Source organism: Spermophilus citellus, assembly GCF_964194105.1.
Source record: "Spermophilus citellus genome assembly, chromosome: 4".
Taxonomy (NCBI): Eukaryota; Metazoa; Chordata; class Mammalia; order Rodentia; family Sciuridae; genus Spermophilus; species Spermophilus citellus.
Window position 1 is genome coordinate 20,559,267 of NC_138185.1, and position 6,911 is coordinate 20,566,177.

The window sequence follows — 6,911 nt, forward strand, 5'->3', positions numbered from 1 at the left end:
TGAGCCATCAGTTTCCAATGGCACCAGATAGTAAGGGTCTGAGTCTTTGATCAAAATCAGTCTGGGAGGAGCTAGGAGGGGTTGGGTGGGTAAGATCATGGATATTTAAAAACTCTTCTTGGTGAGCATATATTGCATTTGCAATAAGTAAAGATAATGAGATTTTATTTTGGGAAACAAAATGTATACTGGGGATTACATTTGATTTTTGGAGTTTTGCCCTAGCATTCTCTATATTTGTGAGTTTTGTTCTGCCTCTGCCACCCAGGAAGTCTTCCATGACTACCCCCATGTGTCCTTGGGTTAGAGAAAGGTCCCAGAATCCTTTACACTTTTTCCAGCAGAGTGTTAACCCCTTTCTGCCTTTTAGTAATTGAGGTCACTTAGAAGTATGCTCACAGGGGCTGGGGTTGTAGCTCAGTGGTAAATCACTTGCCTTGCATGCATGAGGCACTGGATTTGAATCTCAGGACCATATAACAATGAATAAATAAAGATATTGTGTCCATCTACAACCAATACACACACACACACACACACACACACACACACACAAATTTTCTGACACTCCTTTCATCCAAAGGGGAGGTGTCTGTCCTTTTCCTTTGATTGGGAGGGCTTTGTGTCTGTCTGAGATTGAATGTGGTGGAGTCACAGAGTGGCTTCCCAGTGGCTCACAGTAGGCCGTGGGGTCAGGATCAGAACTTTCCCTGTTCTGCACAAGGAACTACCTGGGCCTCTTGCTCCTCTGTCTGGGGCTGAGGTTTGTGGGGGCCTTTGTTCCCTGACCCCCATCCCACCAGCCTGGTTGCTCCTGGACTGAGCCTTCTGCACCCCCTCAGCAGGAGCCAGAAGGACGTGGATGTTCATTGAGCACCTACTATGTGCACGTTAAGCCTCACACACCTCTCATCTCTCCTGCAGCCTGCTAAGTGGGGATTCGAATCTCATTTTCAGATGAAGAAAGGGAGGCTCTGAGGGTGAAGTCCTGCAGGCTACTGTTATCAGCAGGGACTTGAGCCCAGGCCTGCAGGATGCCACTCCAAGATGGTGGTTAGGGAGGGCCTCTCTGGGTGGGGCCCATGCAGAGTGAGTCCCTGAGGATGAGGAGGAGCTGGCCTTGGAGGAGCTGTTCCCCACCCAGCAAGGACAGAGGCCTGGGAGCAGGAAAGGGCTCAGGTGTGCCCCAGTGTGCCTTGGGGCCCCTGCTCCCTGGACTTCAGCCTACGGGGGAAAGCCACCCTGCCCAGCCCTGTCCCACGACCCTGTGTGGCTGCAGAGGGCTTCCTCCTTGGGGCTCAGCTCTCCCATGTCAAATGTCAGGACAGAGCAGGTGGCTCCATGGGCCCTTCTAGCTGGGAGAGTACGAGAGAGGACCCCTGGAGAGTAGGGGCTTTGTGGGAATGTCACTGTCCTTCCTGGCAGTTTGAGGATGTCCCTAGATGAAGGCCACTTACAGGGCTGGGAATTTCCCACAGCCGTGACCTTCGGACCTTAGCGCTGCCCGACCATGTCCCCTGAGGCCCAGGCCAGGCCTCCACCCCCGCAGGGCCTGACCATGGCTGGTGACCCAGGACCCAGCAGAGGCCCCGGGGAGCAGCATGACCCCAGTGCTGGTCAAAGCCCGGGTCCTTTCCTTTACCAGGCTGTCCATCCATGTCTGCAAAAGGGACAGCTGTCATGCCAGGCACCATGGCATGCACCCATGATCCCAGGGACTCAGGAGGCTGAGGCAGGAAGATCGTAGCTCAAGGCCAGTCTCAGCCACTTAGTGAGACCCCATCTCAAAACTGAACGACAAAAAGGGCTGGGGACGTACCCCAGTGGTAAAGTTCAATCACCAGCACCAAATAAATGAAATGAATAAATTAACAGGATGAAACTGACCAAATTATAGTTACATTGTGGGGATGCACAAACATGGAACATCAAATCTCACTGTCATAGATGGTTGCATGCTAATAAAAAGGAAAATGAAAAGTGAAACACCAAAAAAAAAATTAAATTAAAATAAATAAATAAGAATGGCCGGTGGCATCCATAGAAATGCCTCCTGTGGCCAGGAAGAAAGGCGCTGTTTTGCCAAAGATGGTGGTTAGTTTCTTCTGACTGCAAAAGTGTTGGGTGAAAATCCGGAATTTGGAACCTGCAGTGCCCGGAATGCTGAGCAGCACACAGTAGGTGATTGTCGAGGGAACGAATGAACTTGATGTTTAACTTGGTGGACTCTGGTGCCCATGGCCTAGTTTGCAATTCTGACTCCCCTCGTGGGTGTCCTTGGGCCCTCTCTGACTCAGTTTCCTCATCCATAGTTGGGCTTAGCCAGAGGGCAGCATGACAAGAGGTCAGAGGTCAGGGCACCTTCTCTGATCACTCCTCTTGGATGAGTCCTGGAAAGAGCTGTGCAGCTGTGTGTCCGCCCCACCCATACCCCTGGCCCATGGCACCTGCCTTCACTGGGTGGCTGCCGACCCCTGGCTGCTGTGAGCCTGGGTGCTTGTCCTGCCAGGTTTCTTTACTGCGCATGTCCCCTGCTCTGCAATCAGCCCTTCATGCAAACCCCGGCCAGCCTTGCAGCTGGGTTTGGGTCCTGCCTGGACTCTAATTGACAGGCTTAGGGATCTTTGGCAGCAGGTGTCTTCCTCTCGGGGACAGCTTGGAATTCTTTTCCAAAGTCCCACAGGGACAGTAGACTGTTGAAGACAGGATTCAGAACACACAGCTCTCTGTGTTCTGCCAGGGTCCTGGGGCCACTGAGGCAGCCTCGTGGAGGGGGTGGCGCTGGCTGGAGCTGGAAGGTCACATAGAGGTTTTGCTGAGGTGGGAGGGAAGGGCAGGTCAGGGAGGGCGAGTCAATGTCAAGGCCTGGGAACAAGCAGGCCCGGGTCCCTCTCAGGGCTCTGCTCCTGCCAGGCCATGGAACCTGGGGACAACTCAGCTCCTCCTGGTCCCCCCAGTGCAAATGAGGGCCGGGACTAGAACTGTGGCTGGGGAACTATGATGTGCCAGCAAATCCCCCAGAGATCTTATTTAAATGCAAATTCTGACTCACAGCGTTCCTGCATTTCTAGTGTGCCTGATGCTGCTTCTAGAACTGGGGACGACAGGGCAGCAGGTTCCCTCCTAGCCCAGCAATTCTGTAACCCTGCTTCAAGTTCAATGCACTTTTCTAAGATGGGGCCCACACTCCTGAGAACACGAGCTCTTCCTGCAAGATGATAATCCTAGGAAGACCCGCGGCATGGATCGCTGCATGGTGTTTCGGGGTTAGGGGTTTGACTCTGCAGATCTACGCTGGCACCCAAGCTCACATGCAGGCACCTGCTCGGGACCTTGAGGCATGTAGATTTGCAAAATATAAATAGTAACGCCAGTGGTAATCCAGCAAGGTTTGCAAGTTGTGTGACATCTACCTGAGATGCTAGGAGACCCCACGAGCAGGGCTGGCCACCCAGATCCGCAGCCTCTCACGCCAGAAAGAAGTTAAGGAACCCGAGGCTCCTTCCCTCCTCCTAACCTCCTCCTTCTGCTCTTTGTCCCTGAAATTGGCAGCATCTGAAATCACAGCACTAGTTTCATTTTACTGAATTTTGATGGCTTTGGGGCCCTGAAGGAGCTTCTGTTAAAATGGAAATTTCTCAGCAAGAAGAAATTGTTACTGAACTGTGAGGAAGAGCAGTCCTATAACCAGCGGGGCCCTGATTCCTGACCCAGGCTGGTCCAGGCAGATAGCGCTGGGCATAGCTGGGTCCCTGACAGAGGCTTTGGGTCACACGGATGTGGAATCATCTCCTAGGTCACTGTTTTGTTTGTATTTATAGCACTGGGCATTAAACCCAGGGGTGCTTTCCCACTGAGCTGCATCCCCTTCCCTTTTTATTATTTATAAATAAATAACAGGCTCTCCCTACATTGTCCAGACTGGCCTGGATCTTTCAATCCTCCTGCCTCAGCTTCCTGAGCCGCTGGGATTACAGGCGAGTGTCACTGTGCCTGGCTAACTCCTAGGTCACTTTAAAAATTCATATTTATGTGGCAGGCTTTGGGAATACAGTTGTGACAAGCCAGATATCATCCTTAGAGTATGGTGAGAAGAATGGGGCTTATGAATATTTAGAGCTAACTCAGATCATCCCTGTCAACTCCTGTCCCACAGATTTCCCATGCATTTGATTTCTCTTAACAGTAGGTACTATTCTCCTACTTGCTCTACAGCTGAGAAAATTGAAGACCAGAGAATCAAATGAACTGCCCAAGGTCACACAGCATGAAACAGCAGAGCTGGGGTTTGCAAGTAAGGATTCTGGGTACACAGCTCACACTCTTCATGACTGAGTTGTGAGCTTGTCATCTGAACCAGTGATTCCTCCCGTGACCTCATGCCAAAGAGGAGGGCAAGAGTTTATTTTATTTTTATTTTGAGGTGGGGTCTTGCTATATTGCTTGAACTCCTGGGCTCATGATCCTTCCTCAGCCTTAGCATGTTGGTACATGTACCAACAACCCCCCCCCAAAAAAAAAAATCTGAGGCTGAGATTTTCTCTTTCCTTTGCAGAGGAGGAAAGAGGACCAGAGAGTCTAAGTAGCTCACGTAGGTCATGCAGCCTGTGGGGGCTGATGTTTGAAGCCAGGTCCAAGTGACTCCATCACTGGAATTTGGAACACTGAACTGAGCCACTGGGCAGGCCATGTGACCTCTCTATGGACTCTTCTGGAGAATGGCAGCCACCCTGTCTACCCCTGGAGATTGTCATGAGGATTAAATGGGATAATTAACCCGAAGAGATGGAAGCAGTACAGGGCTGATCACCGCCACTAATGGAGTCCAGCAACATGGCAAACCTGGGGTCAGTGTCCTTGTGAGCTCTCCCTTTCCCTCCCACTAGAGGGCACCTCCCCTCACATTTGATAAGTCAGCACTTCCAAAAGCCACCGCAAGAGGGCGATGCTTGCTCATCAGGAAGCTGCTGTGACCATGAGCTTCCAGGCAATCTGGGGCGGACACTTTTAGAAGCATTAAAAAATTTTTTTTGCAACTTTATTGACATACATTTTAGATGCCATAACATTCACTCATTTAAAGTGTCCAGGGGCTTTTTGTGTGTTCACAAAGTTGCAAAACCAACCCCACCATCTAACTTTAGAACCCCGTCAACGCCCCCAAAGAAACCCGGTGCCCATTAGCAGGCACGTGGAGCAGGCACTGATCGGCCTGAAGGAGAAGCTGCTCTAATCGTGGGATTGGACGCCGCTTGGAAGATCCCCTGGGGCACATGGGGGTACGTGCCACAATCCAAACCGGCAGCGACCATTATTTCCTGCCACAGGAGAGAGGTTCCCGTGGGAGAGCATGTCCCACTCCCCAGTCATCGGATCCAAGATCTAATTGCATTTGTTGTATAGAGAGTGGGGCAAGAGCTGCCCATGTGTTCTGGAGAGCAGAGGGGAGGTGCAGGAGAGCTCCAACTACCTCCAAGAGATTCACAGGAGGAGGTCGGGGTGGGGGAGGCAGCAGGGTCGTGTCTCTGTACCTTGCAGCTATTCTTTCCACAGCAGCCAGAGGGGGCTTTCAAAAATGGGAATCGGATTGTCTCATTCTTGTGCTCAAAGGTCTGATGCCTTCCCCTATCTTTGGGGACAAAACTCAGAGTCATCATGGCCTCCCAGACTCATCCCAAGTCATGCTTCCCTTTGCTCTCTTCCAGCTTCGCTGGCTGCTCTCCTGGTCCTGTTCAGGGCCTACACCAGTCTTTGCAAATAGAAACAGGGGGACCCTCTTGGCGGACAAAGGAGAGAGAATTTTGCTTCCCTGAGACTGGTGCCTTTTTATAGTGTACAACCTATGCAACTGAACACAGAAGTCCTGCCTTAAACACACCAAACCCTTAAGAAACAGGATTTTGACATCCATGAGGAGTGAAGAGAGTATGGGGCTCTGATGGCAAAGGGATAAGAATCCCAGCTTTGCCACTTGCCAGTTGTTGATGTGGGGAGAATTATTTAAGAGGACCGAGCAAGTCCCCCCTGGGAAGATGTGCTAGCTCCCATGAGTGTTTGGTCAATAGTCCTCCTTCCCGAGTGGCCCTAGAGCCTCAACTCCATTCAGCAAAAACGGATGATAACTGACCTATGTGTGTTAACATACCTTTCATCTGCTTTTCTTCGGTACAAAGGCACCTCTCCATCCTCCCCACCGCCAGCCCGGCTGAAGTCCGAATAACAGATCAGGTTCCTAATGAGCACCGGCTCCTTTCCATTTGTATCCTTCCAAAGCTTCCAGATGGCCCAAAAGTACCATTTTGGTAACTCAATTTGGTGGTGTCTTCCTCCATGCCCCCCACCTGCTTCAACCCATTAGGTGTGTTCTTGCAGGTTCTAGTTTCAGATCAAACATCCCCAGCTCAGAGAGGCCTCCCAGGACTGCTGGACTGGCAGGAAGTCCATCTAATGGCTGGGATGATCCCACTGGTGTCCCATGGCAGGAAATTCCACCCCCCCACCCCACACCAGGACATCCACCACAGGCCCAAGGCAGTCTGGGCTGGTGATCTGGCTTCCATGTCAGGTTGGGAGGGTTGTGGGGAAATGCACACAAGGATGGCTTGTTTTCCCAGGCCCAGTGTTCCATAGTGGGCACCATGACAGGGCAGAAGGGCTTGGACCAAGGGAGCCATCACTTTGGGCTGGAGCCCAAAGGCACTGAAGGAAGCCGGGCTGTGCAGGACAGCTGTTCAACAGCGACACCATGTGGTGATGACAGGAACCAGCATCCCCGCATTGGCTACACAGGAATAAGCTGTGCAAGATCATCATTAAACAGCGACACCTTATGGCAATAGCAGGAACAACAGCCCAATGGGCTGACCCTGGGAAGTGCCCTCCCTTTGGACTAAGAACCCCAAGAACACTTG